The 17,269-nt window shown below is 37.9% G+C and overlaps 1 protein-coding gene across 2 annotated transcripts in view; it reads left to right on the plus strand.

The window, feature by feature from the left end:
• The window catches only part of si:dkey-22o22.2 (neural-cadherin), a 146,399-nt gene that overhangs the window by 21,133 nt on the left and 107,997 nt on the right, over window positions 1–17,269 (plus strand). Inside the window, exon 1 of one of the 2 annotated variants that reach the window (XM_051131282.1) lies at window positions 1,052–1,122. The exons of the other annotated variant lie outside the window; for it this stretch is intronic. The gene's annotated coding sequence lies outside the window, so the exon portion shown is untranslated. Of the gene's footprint in view, window positions 1–1,051; window positions 1,123–17,269 lie in introns of those variants that run through there. 2 annotated transcript variants of the gene reach the window in all.

Here is a 17,269-nt window from a genome sequence, read left to right on the forward strand (position 1 = left end):
GTTGAAAAACTCCCGTCTCGTTTTCTTCTTCAACGTCCAAATTGCCATACATCGCTGTTTTACCATTTTTTTGTGAAGGGCGTTTGATCTTATTTGTATGTTTGCTTTGTAAACACTGGGTCAGTACTTCTGCAGCGATGTAGGATGATTTTGAAGTTGGGGAAGAAAACGAGATGGGAGTTTTTGACATACCCTAACTGTCTTGAACGTATTGAACCAGAAAAAAAAACAGAGTTCACGCAGACTTAGACAAGACAAGCGCTTGAGGTTAAAAAGTATATAAATTGTCAATTTGTTTCGAAAATGACCCATCATTTTGCTAGATAAGACCCTTCTTCCTCAGCTGGGATCATTTAGAGCCATTTGAAGCTCCACTTAAACTGCATTTTGGAAGTTCAAACTTGGGGGCACCATTGAAGTCCATTATATGGAGATAATTCCTGATTTTTTTTCCTCAAGAAGCATAATTTCTTATCGACTGAAGAAAGAAAGACACGAACATCATAACTTCTTTAAGTATGTATTGTCCGATAATGGATACCAAACTGTTCTTTAATGAAACATCGGAGTTTCAAGACTGTTGAGAAATATTTATGGCTGGCAAATTTTCTCAGTTCACTCACTTTTGGCAGTATATATTTTTGGACCCTGAGAACACAATAAGTCATTAGTTATGTGCTTATTAAATGTAGCATTCTGGATTAAATACGCTCATCAACCATCTGTCACAGCAGGCTTAACAGGAAGTGTAAGAGTGTGGCCCAACATCGTTGGGTGTAGGGGAGATGCAGGTTCTCTTCATGTGGTTTGCACTCCACTGGTGTTTTATATATCTTGGTTTGTTTATTTCCCACAGACTCCACGTCCCTGGATCCCTCAGCAAAGAATGTGGTTTGTCTTCTTACTGATGCTCCACCTGCATACAGGAACGTCAGAAATGCTACTTCAAGTTTGTTTTTAAAGTGTATCATCTGGATTGAGAAGTCCTTGCAATCACTTACATGTTCTGATTCTCTTTGTCTTTAGCTGTCTGTCTGTTCTTTACAGCTTTTCAGTACTGATTCCAGAGTGGCTCCGACTCAAGTTATCACTCTTCTCACTTTGTCTGGCTCATAAACTCTGGTAAATATGTCACACCGATAGAAAAAGTGAACATGTCCTTGGGTTTTCCATAAATTTAGAGCATTTTATGTGAAACTTTATAGAGAATGCATGTCCTCAATGTCCTAGTGAAATGCAAGTGGAGTTTGGACTAGCTGTTGGATTCGGCACTGGGCGGTCTTCCCATGGGGCGCTGTTTACGACAGAGGTTTTTCTAGTTGCATCCAAAGCAGATGAAGCACTGATTTCCCTTGCCGGAGTCCATCTGGACTCTCTAGCCCTGTGATGGGTAGAGGATGAGGCTGGAGCGAGCTCTCCCTGGGCCTCAGCCCGGGCATCCAGCTGCCTTCATCTGGGCTATATGGAGTTTGTCCAGAGTCTGCCAGGCCAGGGAGTCCAGTACTCCCACTGTGCTCACCTTCTTAAACCCTTCAGACTGCTGTCTTTCCACTCAACCAGGACCATAGTTACTACTTGTGTTTTCACTTTTGCACTTGCTAGTTTTGCTTGAGTAGAAACCAACTTTTGATTGTACTCCATCGTGTAGGACTGGAATGTGTGAAGGTCACTTTTCAATTTGAGATGTTGCTTCAGTAATTACTTTGACCAGTTCATTCAGTGATGGATTTGTTTGACTGTTTTAGTGAGCCGTTAGTTTATTAACTCCTGAATTTGTGAGTCTTTATGAAAAATTAATTAAAAGAACCTGCTCATAAAATTCACTAACCACTCTGAATGTGATTCGTTTTTAGACTGATTCAAATGGTTAATACTTGAGTTTTGAGTTCAATTAACCTATTCATAACAGTCATATGCTGAGTAACTGCTCTGACCAATCCATCCAGCATTTAGGGAATCATTTAAAAAAACTCATGCACTGACGCATGAGCATGTTCTTTTAATGAATCATTCCAAATGACTCACAAACTCAGAAGCAGGTTTGAATCAGTCTATTGAATCTTTCACTGAATTTATTGGTAAATTTTTGAGTTTTGAGTTCAGAGAACCTCTTTTATAATAGCCATACACTCAGTAACTGCTCTAACCAGTCCATTTAGGATTTAACGGATGAATCTTTTAGTGAATAATTCAAAAGACTCTGAAAACTAAAGAGTCACATTAAATTAGAATAACGAATCCTTCATCAAGTAAATCAGTCAGAGAAGTTACTTATCACATATGCAGGTTTTTTAATGAATCGTTCCAAATGACTCACATACTCAGAAGTTTTCATCAGTCTAATGAGTCACTGAATTAATTGGTTAACTCTTGAGTTTTGAGTAACTGCTCTAACCAATCCATTTAGCATTTGACTCTTTTAGTAAATCATTCAAAGGTCTCATGAACTGGAGAATCCCATTAAATTAGCATAATGAATCCTTCATCAAGTAAATCAGTCAGAGAAGTTACTGATCGCATGAGGTACTTTTAAAGAATCATTCCAAATGACTCACAGACTTAGAAGTAGGTTTGAGTCAGTGTAATGAATCTTTCACTGAATTAATAGATAAACGTTTGAGTTCAGTGTACTTAGTAATTGCTCTGACCAATCCATTCAGCATTTAGCAAATGACTCTTTTAGTGAATCATTCAAAAGCCTTGTAAACTGAAGAATAACATTAAATTAGTAAAACAAATCTTTATCAAGTAAATCAGTTAGAGAAGTTACTGATCGCATGAGCAGGTTCTTTTAATGAATCGTTTCAAATGACTGACAGACTCAGAAGTAGGTTAGAATCAGTCTAATGAATCATTCACTCAATTAATTGGTAAATGTTTGAGTTTTGAGTTCAGGTGACCTTTTCATAAGAGTACTCAGTAACTTCTCTGACCAATTCATTCAGCATTTAGCAAACTACTCTTTTAGTGAATCGTTCAAAAGACTCGCATGAGCAGGTTCTTTTAATGAATGATTTCAAATGACTCACAAACTCAGAAATTGGTTTGAATCAGTCTAATGAATCTTTCACTGAATTAATTGGTTACAGACCCTTATGAGCAGGTTATTTGGTGAACGTTGGACGTGACCTGTTTGTCATGTCCATGTGTGAGAAATGGTTTTCAGGTTTTGGGTTGATGGCCCATGCAACATGTATGTTGCGTTATGGATATTGTAGAAAGTAGGGTTTGTGCTGCTTGTGCTGTTTGTGCTGCTTATTCGCTTTCACAATATTCCATGCTGTAAAGCTGTGGTTGCCAGTGATGTTCCTGGAGCCCTCTCAACAGTGCCCATTTTGCATGTCTCCTAAATCAAATACACTTGAGTCAGGTCATCAGCTCATTCCTATATGCTCCAAGACCTGAAATGAATCCGTCAGACAAATAAGACATGCAAAATGTGCTGTGTTGAAGAGACTTCAACTTGTTTGGGAACCACTTCTATAGAGACTTGTATGCTTTTCTCTTGTTCTGACAGAGCACACTTTCAAACCCCAGCAACAACATAGCGAGGGGCACTTGCTCACACATCTCCATTTCACAGGACGACTCGTCAGTCGGTACTTGTGTAGTGTCCAAAGAGCTGGCAGATCAAACCCCTTCTCCGCACTTCTAAAAAGTGCTCCAAAAATCCCGTCACAGCAGAGAGAGCGAAGGCCCTGGAGCGCCCCCCTCCCCAAAACCCGCCGAACAACACGCTGCCCGCGTCAGCCCATGACAGCTCCCATCTCTCATCTGCTCTTCAGTGAGCGAGTCGACTCAGACAGGTTCAGGCCTGGGAGGCTCCGTCGTCTCAATGTGTCTCCTAATGCTTCGTTCAGTGTAGGCCTCACTGAAGACTCCGTGCCAGCTTCCTGTCTCCTTTCCTTTGGGTTTTGTGTTGAACATTGAACCATGCAGCTCCACTTAAGTACAGAGTTGCATTCTAAAGTTTTACTTAAGAATGAAGAAGCAGCCTTGCTGAAAGAGCAAGCATGTGTTGAGATTTGGATGCATCGCTTCCCATTTGGCACTCTTTATTTGTTGCCTGTTAGTGTTCTCAGGTGTCCATAATTAAATGGTAAACCAACAGGCAGCTCTAAATTCAGTTAACTCAATTAAATGAAGTAACAGCAATCAATACAATCTAACACATCAGGATTGTTTTGTCATTGATTAGAATTGTCATTTACCATCTAAATAAAGAAATACAGTGTAAAAATACATGCCCAGACTCTACCTTATATGTCTGTCTTCACCTAATGTCTTTAAATGATGGCTGATACAATAAGGTGGTATTTTATTATATTTAAATTCAGCTTTATTTTGTCTAATAAAATCGTTATTAAAACAAATTCATCATACTGAGCATATAACACTAATGAAAAGGTTCATTAAACTCAAAACTCAAACGTTTACCAATTAATTCAGTGAGAGGTTCATAAGACTGATTCCCAACTTCTGAGTTTTTGTCATTTGGAACAATTTATTAAAAGTATTATTAACTGTGATTAGTAACTTCTCTGACTGATACACTTGATGAAGGATTTGTTTTACTAATTTAATGTGAATCTTCAGTTCATGAGTCTTTTAAATGATTTACTAAAAGAGTCATTTGCTAAATGCTGAATGGATTGGTCAGAGCAGTTACTGAGAATATGACTCTTATAAGTAGGTTCACTGAATTCAAAACTCAAGAGTGAACAGTGAAAGATTCATTAGACTGATTCAAACCTACTTCTGAGTTTATGAGTCGTTCGGAACAATTCTTTAATAGAGCCTACTCATGCGATCAGTAAGTTCTCTGAGTGATTTACTTGGTGAAGGATTCATTTTATTAATTTAACGTGATTCTTCAGTTCATGGGTCTTTTGAATGATTCACTAAAAGAGTCACTTGCTAAATGTTGAATTGATTGGTCAGAGCAGTTACTGAGCATATGACTCTTATGAAAAGGTTCACTGAACTCAAAACTCAATTAATTCAGTCCATAATTAAATGGTAAACCAACAGGCAGCTCTAAATTCAGTTAACTCAGTTACTCAATTAAATGAAGGAAAAACAATCTATACAATCTAACACATCAGGATTGTTTTGTCATTGATTAGAATGGTCATTAACCATCTAAATAAAAAAAACTGTGTTAAAGTACATGCACAAACTCCACCTTATATGTCTGTCTTCACCTATTATCTTTAAATGATGGCTGATACAATAAGCTGATATTTTATTATATATAAATTCAGATTTATTTTGTCTAATAAAATCATTACTAAAACAAATTCATCATTTTAAGCGCTATAAGTCAATTTAGACACCAGGATGCACCAATATTAAAATTATGGCTGATACCAAAAAGTCTGTAATATTTCAATTTAATGTCCAATAACTGATAAATGGCAAATATTAAAATTCAATACTGTTTTGTCTAAATAAATATAAAATAAAACACTAAAACCTAAATAAATCATGTAATCATGTTGGTCTTTTCAGCAAGATGGGTTTATTTCTGTTGAGAAATATGAGCAGCATACTAAAAGAAAATGTTGATTGTGTACGTGTTAAGTTTTGGGAATTTGGTAGGGTTGCATTAGTGTAAGGTATAGCCTTGTCCTAAACAAGGCAAAGAAGCTTTGGTCACGGTGCCTTGCCTGAGCATGTACGCTCCCTTGATGAAAGAGAGATCCGCTCTGACCAAATACAGAGCCTCTCTCACTGCTGGATACACTGATCGCATTACAGCGACTTGATGTGCCCACAGTGTCACAAATATACACACTAATGTGTACACATTCTTCATGCAAACAAAAGCACTTGCATGTATTGGCATAAAGTAGCATCTCATTCATTTACTTCCTCATTCAATCACTATTTTTCATTTGCTTTCGCCTCTTGTCACTCTAACCTCAAGCCCCTCAATTATCTTTCTCGCTGCATTCTTCGTTCCACAAGATAATGCAGCGGAACGCCTTTTTTAATGCATAGCAAAATAACCCTGAAGTAAAAGAAATTCCTTATTTGAGGCAGCTTATTTCATCTGTAATTATAAAGAGCAGTGAAAGGACATTCCGAGTGAGCGGAGTAAACATTCTCTCTCGGCTTCATTAAATTACACCCAGTTGCCAGCCGTTCTCATTCCATCCCGCTCTTGTTTTTTTTTTAACATGCTGTACCGCACTTGACTGAGCTGAAACTAGGAGGATAATGAAAAAAGGAGGGATGGGATGTGCGCTTGTTCTTCAAAGAGGGCCCCATATCAGCACCCGAGCCAAGGGTCAACAGGGTCACCCGTCTGCTTGTAAAGCAAAGCACTTTAGAGGCAGGCTGAGTATGTGTGAATGAGCTCTATTCTCTGTGGCGCTGAGTGATACGAATCCGCTTTCAGCACATCTCATCCCAAACAAGTTGTTTTAAAGGCCTGGGCTGCATCCAAAATCGCATACTTCCTTACTATGTAGTAGTGTTGGGTCCACGGCCACTTGTTGAGTCGAGTTGATTTCAAGTCCTTAACCAATTGAGTTTGAGTATGAGCTGTTTATTAAAAGATTAGCTTACTTCCTGGATAAAAATCTCCTGATAATTTACTCACCCCCATGTCATCCAAGATGTTCATGTCTTTCTTTCTTCAGTCAAAAATACATTAAGGTTTTTGAGGAAAACATTCCAGGATTTTTCTCTATAATGGAGATCAGTGGGTTGAAGATCCAAACTGCAGTTTCAATTCAGCTTCAAAAGGCTCTACACAATCCCAGCCAAGAAATAAGGGTCTTGCCTAGCAAAACGATTAGTCATTTTCTAAAAAATATAAAAATGTAAATATTTTTGACGACAAATCCTCTGCGATGCGTGACAGTGACAACATGAGAAATGTAGTAAGCCCAAATTACATTCATGCTACACGCATTCAGACTATACTTTTTTAATGGTCGCAAAGTAATTACTTAGTCAAAAGCAGTACCTATGTGATTTTGGACACAGCCGTGGTTTCTGGACCAAGCTTCCCCAAGCCACTCGTCTTGACCGTTGATGTCGTCAGCACTTTAAAGACCACAGCATTTATCATAATCGTCCTTCTTCGAAGCCGCTCTTGTTCTCCGAGTTCACCATTTCGACTCCTATTACGCACCACGCTGTGCTAATTGATGTCATATTTCACTCTGACATTTGGTTGCATCCGTTCGTCCTATCCGTTCCTTTTCTCTCAAAGATTTAAATTGTGTATTTTCCCCTCTGTCAGCTATTTCCTGCAGGTCTGTGCTTTACAAGCAAATTCACCTCCTGTTTTTTTCACCGTAATGTAGATCTAGGCAATTTAGAGGCTTCCCGTTTACGTCTGAAAGCCAGTGCCCGTTCTGGTTAAGTTTTGGACTTTATCTGGTACTACATGGTGCACCGACAAGCCTTGATGTCCCCCCGGGGGGCAACAGTGGTCGAGTATGAAAGTGGGTGTGAGATGGCAGGCGACAGGCCCAAATCTTCGCTGACAGGTAGACAAGAAAACCCCCGAGGGGTGAGACAGGGCAAGGTGCGTTGCGCTCCCACTGTCAGGTGATTGGTAACCAGCGTCGCCCTCCTTCCACCTGACCTGCCACCCCTCAGGGGGGCATCCCTTCACGTCAGTGACCTATCGTTGGAGCTAATGCGTTTTAGCCTAGCCGACTCCAGTGGCGGTAGCGTTATAACCTGGGTTGAACTGAGGTGGTGCGACAGCTGCGCCAGCCTGGATGTAACAACCGAGCATGTCAGCTATTTTGTGAAAAAAATGTAAAGAGAAGCAGGGACAAGATCGAATCAGAGATGGAAAGAAGATATGAACAAGTGGGTATTTGTTCCAAGGGTGCAAGGACACAGAAACGTTGGCTGTGAACAGGCATCAGAAGTGGCAAGCTACTTATTTATTAATGTCATTGCATACCTTGTCTCTTAAAATATGGATGCATTGTTAAAATGAGGAGAACAAAGAGGGCGAGCAAAGGACAAAAGACAGCCTGTTCTGTCCTTGCCAGTGGTTGATAGTAATGGATTTTTCTCAGTCTACATTTGCACAGCCCTTCAAATTCCGCTAGACATGAAACTTATATGTATGAGACTATTGTTTTATTCTGTCTCTTACAATAGGTCATAAGCACTTTGATGAGCATTGCCTACACTGCAAAAAAAAATTATTTTTTTAATCAGTACTTTTGATTAGAGGTTTATTTTTTTTATTGAAAAATTATAAATATTATTTTATTTCAATATTTATTAATAACCTTAATTAACCTTGTTTTCATAGAAAATGGTTTTGATTTTCATTGTTTTGAAATCGTTTTTAAGCATTTTTTTGTTAAGACTCATTGAGTTTTTAAAGGATTAGTTCACTTCCAGAAAAAAAAAAAATGTATAATTTACTCACCCCATGTCATCCAAGATGTTAATGAGCCCTATTTTAGGGATCTAAGTGCATAGTCTAAAAGCGCACTGTGCAGGTGCACTTGGGGCTTGTCCGAATCCACTTTTACTATTTTAAAAATGGTCTCCTGGTCTAAAAACGTTGTCCATATTCTCTTAATGAGTCGTGGGTGTTTTTTGGGTGTAACGTGCATTAAACTAACCAGAGTCTCATCTCCCTTTAAGAGTCAGCTGCGCTCGCGCCATGGCGGATTCGCTATTTCCATGGCGGAATTTGCGAGAACAAAGGCTGAATGCTTTTCCAGAGAGCAGGGCCGGTGCAAAGGGGGGGCATTAATGGACCGAGCCCTCTCAAATGAGTTACTGTGCACCCCCGTTCAAAACTCTCCCCTCCTTGCTGAAGGTGATCGTTTTCTAAAGCGAAACCAAAAAACAGCTTGCATAAGAAAGCAACTGACTATCCAATATGACATGTAGACATTTTTATATTTATGTACACAATAATAATCTTTTACATTGTAATCCTTAATTGTGCACCTGCCTATAGGCGCATATTACTAACGCGCTCTTTAAAGGAACCGTATGTAGGATTGTGGCCAAAACTGGTACTGCAATCACTTTCAAAATACTGCAGAACGGCGTATCCCCTCCCCCTCCCCCCTGACTCGAGGTTGCCAGCTGAGCTGCAGGATTCCGCAGGAACGTAGGCTGCTACAAGGAGATTGCAATGGCAAGTGACGAGTCCTACACAATAAGTTTTTTTTTCTTCTGTTACTTATGTTTATGCTTCACGAGAGATGTTTTGCAAAGTAATTATGTGTCGCAAAAATTTACTAAAGGCGATTAGCCAAATATTTCGTAAAGATGTACTGTAATACCACATTTCAGTCGGAACATAGATTGTTTTCATACCGTGCTAGTGGTGCGATATAAAGCTTTTTATGATTTAAAATCCACTGTGTACGGAAGCACAGGGCTTTTAGCCTATACCAACAAACATGGTAGAATATAGCATCCAAAAGTCGAGGGTCAATTCCATGCCAAAGGAAATTTACACGTCCATAACGCTGAAATATGTGATGTGAAAGATTACATGACATTCTACTATTTATATTAGCAACGTTGGCATCTGTCTTAAAATTCTTCTCCGTTTTCAGACGTCTCCATCTGTCAAAGGCATCTCCTATACAAATCCTTGTTTTATTTCGGACTTTGTCACGACGTACTTCGGATTCATAACGAGGTCTTTTAGGTTTTGTAACTTTATACATGTTTTATCTGACACGTTCGTAGCTGCAGCTGTAACTAGAGCAGAGCTGGCAACCCGGATGACGAAACTCTACTGACTTCGTGATTGGTAGATAGCTGGAGGGTGGCGCCTCAGACCAAAACACAACATGACAACATCAACATCAGTTGAGGGCTGCAACTTTCACTTTTAAATGACAATATCCTGGCCGGACCACTGTTGTCAGTGATATAAGGATTTGAAATGAACATGATTTATTAATGTCTAGTGACATGTCAGGGCCATTTTATGATTAACTGAAATAAATTTCTTACATACGGTTCCTTTAAATAACAATAAAAATATTGCGCCATTGACTTTAGACCAGGTTTTAGTTGGTCAGTGGTGCAGTCTATTTCAGTTGCCTCAAAATAGCAACGTGCCAACAATGCGCCTGAACACATCTCGTTTTCAGACCAGCACGCCCACGGGCACACAAATGGGCACAAATGCATTTGCTATTTAAACAACGTGGCGCTGGACGTGAAAATGTTAACTGCGTGAAGCTGAAACTAGCAAAAATCAATTGCGTCGCGCCTGGCACCATATTGCGCCGGGTGTATGATAGGGCCCAGTGTCTTGCTTTCTGCAGTCGAAAAGAAATGAAGGTTTTTGAGGAAAACATTCCAGGATTTTTCTCCATATAGTGGACCTCAGTGGAGGCCAACGAGTTGTAGGTCCAAATTGTAGTTTCAACGCAGCTGGAATAAGGGTCTTATCTAGCAAAACGGTCTGTCATTTTCTAAAAAAATACAATTTATATACTTTTTAACCACAAGTGGTTGTTTTGCAGTAGTTCAACTAATCACGTTGGAAAGGTCACACATGACGTAGGCAGAAGTACTGACCCAGTATTTACAAAGCGAACGTGCAAAGAAAGTCACTTTACAGAAAAAGGTAAAACAATGATGTTGGATGATTTTAAAGTTGGAGGAGAAAATTAGATGGAATTTTTTGCCTTACCTTACCTTTTTAAACTAAAATAAAACAAAAAACTAACCACACGTGACCTTTTCAACTTGATTACATAATGTGTGAAAACACGCATGTTCAGATCTAGTGCAAGATGAGCATTTGTGGTTAAAAAGAATATAATTTTAAATTTTTCGTGGAAAAAAATGATCATTTCACTAGATACAACCCTTATTCTTTGGTGGGATCATGTAGAGACCTTTGAAGCTGCATTGAAGCTATAATTTGGACCTTCAACCTGTTGGCCACCAATTGAATCCACTATATGGTGAAAAATTCTGGAATGTTTTCCTCAAAAACCTAAATTTCTTTTCAACTGAAGAAAGAAAGACATGAACATCTTGAATGACATAGGGGTGAGTAAAACATCAGGAAATTTTTATTCTGCAAGTGAACTAATCCTTTAAGTTTTAAATGTATACCTTTTAAAATCTTTGAAACAAAAACAAATTGGCTTTTATTGTAAATACCATAAAAATGCATTTCTTTCGCAGTTTCTTTTGTTATTTTCTATGAATGATATCTTCATTTCACCTCAAACTTCTCAACCGAATATTGCACCAACCCAACCAGCCTTGGCAATCTGCTACGGAAAGCCAGTCATCAGGAACATGCATCATAGGAATTTGTGTGCTGTATTCAAAGTCCATTTCCCAGGCTAAGTAAACAGAGGCGGCATAGAAACCGCAGGTGCTGGCAGCCAGGATGAAGGACACTCAGGCTTTGTTCAAAGAGCTAAACAAACAGAGATTGGAGCTGTCATCAGAACAGTGTGGAAAAATCAAAGCCGCCATTTCCAGAGAAATAAAACCGAGATGTGTCTCATCTCTGGTTTGAAACAGTTACAGCAGGGAGTTAAAATGCATTTCAGTTTGTGAATAGAGATCTAAATCCTGCTTCGCTTTTGTGTGTGAATGGGGCTAGATTTTAATTTGAAGTAAATGTGAATAGTCCCTGGAAAACCTCTAACCCCTATAAGTATTAAAATTTGACAAACCTCAAATTATGTGGCAGGTTGCAAAAGGAAATATGGTTACTTTTCTTCTCAGTTCTGTTCAATGGCACACTTTATTGGATCAGTGAAGGTCAGCCTTTGACTTAACAGACCAGATTCTTTTAAATATTATCGACAGCTGTGTTTCACAGGTGTGTATGGTTGCTTTGCATCTCTCAGCATCTAGGTGAGCTGGTTTTGAGCACAAAATTGTGTTTGTCGGTGTTGAAATGTGTGTGAAGTGGGACACATGACAGGATGCTGAAAGATCAAAGTCTGAATCATGTTCTGAGCATGTGAGGTTAAACCTCAATTCACAGTGGTGGGAACATTTTCCACAGAAGTTTGTTTTGCACTGCAGACAGTTCTGACTTGGCTTGACTAAAAAAAACATGCATGACATAAACACACTGGAAATGTGTAGCAACCATCTGAAGTCTCTGTGAGGCTACATGAAGTCCATCACGTCTGTCCTTCCTACTTCAGTGTTTTTGTGTGTTTGTATGTTAGGTTCATGTCTGAAGGCAGGAAAGCACAATGCATATTTGAAGTATGTGTTGGTGTGTGTGGTTTTAGGGGATGATGGAGGTCCCGTTCTCTCCTTCCCTGGAGCTGTGGCTTATCTCTCAGTGTAGAGGCGTCTGGAGCGTTCCAGACGCTCTGAACTTGAGGCCAGCTGGCGTGGCTGTCGTGCCGCCCAGAGAGACTTGCACACACTGATGGAGACCTTGAAGAAACAGGCTTTCTGCTCTCATTTTACACAGACACACACACACACGCGTTATGGCCTAACAGGCTCTTTCAGATTCTGTGCTGTTTCTGCCACTTCCCATGATGCACTGCAGGGCCTGGACACATCCTGGAGTGTAGAGAGAAAAAGAAAGGAAGAGACATAGAGGGTTAGAGGTCAAATGTCCTCAAGCTATGATGTGGCTCCTGTCTCACCCAATCAGATTCTCAGAATTGAAAATTTGTGCTGTTGTGACAAAGCAAACACGAGAGCATTACCACAAGCACTATACACATACACACAGGTTCACACATCTATGATTGTATATGAGGTTCACACATTGTATATGATGGAGAGAACTTTCCATTGACATATTTATTGAAAATTTAATTTTGTATTCTATATTTCTATACTTTTATATTTTAAAGTACTCATTAAGACTACATATATTTGATCAAAAATATAGCAAAAACAGCAATATTGTGAAATATTATTACAATTTTAAATATTAATAATATAAAAATAAGCATGCTGATCTAGTATGCTGATTATTTAAATTACAAATCTTTTGTAACATTATACATATACATTACATTACTTTTGATCAGTTAATCTACTTGCCAAGATGTGTTTATTTATTTTTATGTGCAGTTAGTTGAACATAAAGGTAATTTATGTTAAAAAGTGGGCATGTAAATCTACACTACTAGTCAAAGTTTTTAAACAGTAAGATTTTAATGTTTTTTAAAGAAGTCTCTTTTGCTCACCAATCCTGCATTTATTTGATCCAAAGTGCAGCAAAAACAGTAAATTGTGAAATATTTTTACTATTTAAAATAACTGGTTTCTATTGTAATTTATTTTAAAATGTAATTTGTTTTTGTGATTTCAAAGCTAAATTTTTAGCGTAATTACTCCAGCGATATGATGCTTCAGAAATCATTCTAATATTCTTATTTGCTGCTCAAAAAAACATTTTATTATTATTATTATTATTTTTATTATGTTGAAAACACCTGAGTAGAACTGAATTTGTTCAGGTTTCTTTGATGAATAGAAAGCTCAGAAGAACAGCATTTACAAGAACAGCAAATCTTTTGTAACATTATAAATGTCATTCAATCAAAGTCAAAGCAATCTTCCTAAATATTAATAAATTAAAAAAAAAATTAAACAAAGTATTAATTTCTATAATTTCTCCTATAATGATGCCGAAAATTTAGCTTTAATCACAGGAATAAATTACATTTTAAAATATATTCAAATAGAGAACAGTTATTTTAAATAGTAAAAACATTTCAAAATTTTACTGATTTTGCTGTACTTTGGATCAAATAATGTTTGAAAACTTTTGACTTGTAGTGTATTTTGGGTGAAAAACTGTGGCTAACATTATAAGTTGTCTTTAGGGTGAAATAATGACTGTTTTCAAACAGGTTTCCTAAACATGGGTTGGTGTGAATTTTTTTTTTTTTTTTGCTACAGAGCCACAGTGTAAGCCTACAGCTTGCTTTATAGTTGTCTTTGCAAATTAATCTAAGATAGGGGAAAGTATTTTAAGTTCAAAAAGATTACACAGCTTTCAGCCCAGTACCCTCAGAACTATCTGGCCTGTTAGAGAGGTTTACTTAAGCAGAAACCTCAGTTTGAACACAGAACACACACAAAACCCTGCAGCATTTCGCCTAAACCAGAGCGTGGAGAAGAGAAGGAGACAGAGGGAGAGAAAGACAATACATGTGTTTAGATTCCTGATCTACGCGAAGATCAGCCATCTTCAGCAGACAGATTTAGGACACTAGTCAATCAGAAATCCCCAAAACATCCAACAGAAGCACAATAAAAAGTGAAATAAAACCTGAAACTGATCCATCTGAAGTTGCACAGTTGGACATCGCAGCTCTGACCCATCTTGCTGACCTTCCTCTTTACCTCAAATCTACCGATTTGCAGCTGGGCTTCTGTTTGAGCATCACAGAGTCAAACTAATACGAGCAAAGGCCAGCGAGTGTCTGATCCAATCCTCTTACATACAAACACGTGCACACATCAGTAGAGCGGGCAGACGGTCGCCGCCTGTATCCCGCTGAGGGCACATTAACTGCCATGTGAACTTTATTAAAGAGCCCTGCTTTAATTATCAAAAGCCACTCAAAGCAGTGGTTTGTTATTTGAGCCCAGTAAGAGAAGAAAGGGTAAGAGATCAAGACTGTGGTCAGGCCCTTAGGGTAGAGGGCAGTCATTTGGGTAAAATATGTGTGTGTGTCCAAAAGTTAAAGCCAGGTGTGCTGTAGTGTGAGACACAGTAGTGTAAGTGCACTCGGTGGACTAACCCCATAAGGAAAACAGACGGGTTCATTAAAATAAGATGCGACTGCCATTGCTGTCAACAGAGAGAGTTGGGAAAACAAACAAACCTTCCAAATCACTCTTTCTGGGTTTGTTCCAAAACTTGGAAAGCTGCATGCCTAGACAGCATTTTAAGGCATCATAAGTCAGCTGTTTCACATGTTATGCTGCCTTTTAAAACAAATTGTGTTTTTTTTAGGTTAAAATTTATTTGAATGTACAGTGTAAAAATATTTTTTATTTTCATCCAGAGGACACTGGCCTCTGCTTTGTACCTCTTTATATCATGACAGGTGTAGCACCAAACAGGACGTGAAACAACCACCTCTTATTTACTAGTTATTATAGCACAAAATAAACATGAATTGATATCAGAAAGTATTGTTTCAACTGCAGAAAGATATCAGTTCACACCATTTTTAGGTTTAATTCCACCAACATTTATATACTCTCCTGTCTGGTTTGTTTGTCAGACAAAATGGCAGATTCAGCATTATAATTTGTCAGATTGCCTGTCAATCAAATCCCTGCGAAGGGTCAGTTGTCCTAATTGATGTCATCTGCTCTGTATCCTACATGCATAAGGAAATCCTAGAATGCGTTGTGACAAAATCAAATTCGAGAAAATCTTGCTATTTGTGTTGAGGTTGCTGATGGAATTGAATTGTAAATTCATTTGAGGTTCTGTTTTAAGATGCTGCCTGTGTAGAGCTTCTTTACATCTTTTATTCGCCCCTTCACACCATATTTTTGGCAGACCTTGCCATAGAGAGACAGAGACAGTTAGTCTACTTGGTAAACCATCCGTAAGCTTGAATTCAATCATACTGCCAAAAAATTGCCAAAAAAGCCCAAACAAACAAAAACTAGTCTCTCTCTCTTCTAAAAACACGTCTAGCACGAGTCAGCACCCCCTGTTATCCACAGCAGCATGTGTCATTGAAACACAAGGATTTATGATTGCATGTTTAATTGATTTAATACAGAAAATTAGGGAGGAAAGCTGCTTATGCTCTTCCGCTATCTGCTCCAGGGGGGAAATAAATAAATAAATACTGTCCCAAATAATTACAGCTGCTGTTTGGTAACACCCCCCCTTCAACCCCCTTCCAGTGACAATTAAGCAGAGACCCAAAATACCAGGCCTTGTAACAGGATTAACTCTGTATGTTTAAGAGGTAGAGGAAATAATTAGTCTTATTGCTGATAACAGTAATCAGGTTAACGGCCATGTCTCATTATGGGCTCTGGTCCTGGTATTCGCTGTACTATTGTCCTGCCTTACTTCCATCCTTCTCTCTCTTCTTAAACACTTGTATGTGTGAATCCAGAACATGCTGATGACCATTTTCTATAGGGATGCCGTTCTGCTTCAGCTTCCTTAGAAAATCCCATCATTTATAGTACCAGTGTTTTTTTTGTAAAAGTCTTGTGTATCAAATATGATACATAAAACGTGTGAAAAATGTGAAATATATGTTTTATATACATATATACATAGTCAAAAGTTTACATACACCTTGCAGAATCTGCAACATGTTAATTATTTTACCAAAATAAGAGGGATCATACAAAATGCTTTTTTTTTACTGACCTGAATAAGATATTTCACACAAAAGATGTTTACTTATAGTCCACAAGAGAAAATAATAGTTGAATTTATAAAAATGACCACATTCAAAAGTTTACATACACTTGATTCTTAACATTGTGTTGTAACCTGAATAATCCACAGCTGTGATTTTTTTTGTTTACTGATAGTTGTTCATGAGTCCCTTGTTTGTCCTGAACAGGGGGTGAAAACGTTTTGAATTTGAAGAGCAGGGTAAATTTAACTTATTTTGTCTTCTGGGAAACATGTAAGTATCATCTGTAGCTTCTGTAGCTGTATTTAAACAAAATAACTTGTGTACACATCATGTACACATATTCATTTTGTTCAAAAGTTTACACCCCCAGCTCTTAATGCATTGTTTTTTCATCTGGAGCATCAGTGAGCATTTGAACCTTCTGTAATAGTTGCATATGAGTTCCTCAGTTGTCCTCAGTGTGAAAAGATGGATCTCAAAATCATACAGTAATTGTTGGAAAGGGTTCAAATACACAACAATGCTGAAAAAATTTAATTTGTGGGACCTGAAGGATTTTTCTGAAGAACAGCTGGCAGTTTAACCGTTCAGGACAAACAAGGGACTCATGAACAACTATCACTTAAAAAAACACAGCTGAGAATCATTCAGGTAACAAGTATTAAGAATCAAGTGTGTGTAAACTTTTAAACGGGGTCATTTTTTATAAATGTAACTATTATTTTCTCTTGTTGACTATATGTAAATGTCTTTTATGTGAAATATCTAATTCAAGTCAGTACTAAATAAAAAAATAACATACATTTTGTATGATCTTTTTTATTTTGATAAAATTATTAACATTTTGCAGATTCTGCAAGGTGTATGTAAAACCTCAATTGTATAATATTTGAAAACACTTTAATGAGAATTTATTGATTGCAACCAGTTTACAATCA

This window comes from Labeo rohita, chromosome 16 (assembly GCF_022985175.1).
Source record: "Labeo rohita strain BAU-BD-2019 chromosome 16, IGBB_LRoh.1.0, whole genome shotgun sequence".
Classification (NCBI taxonomy): Eukaryota; Metazoa; Chordata; class Actinopteri; order Cypriniformes; family Cyprinidae; genus Labeo; species Labeo rohita.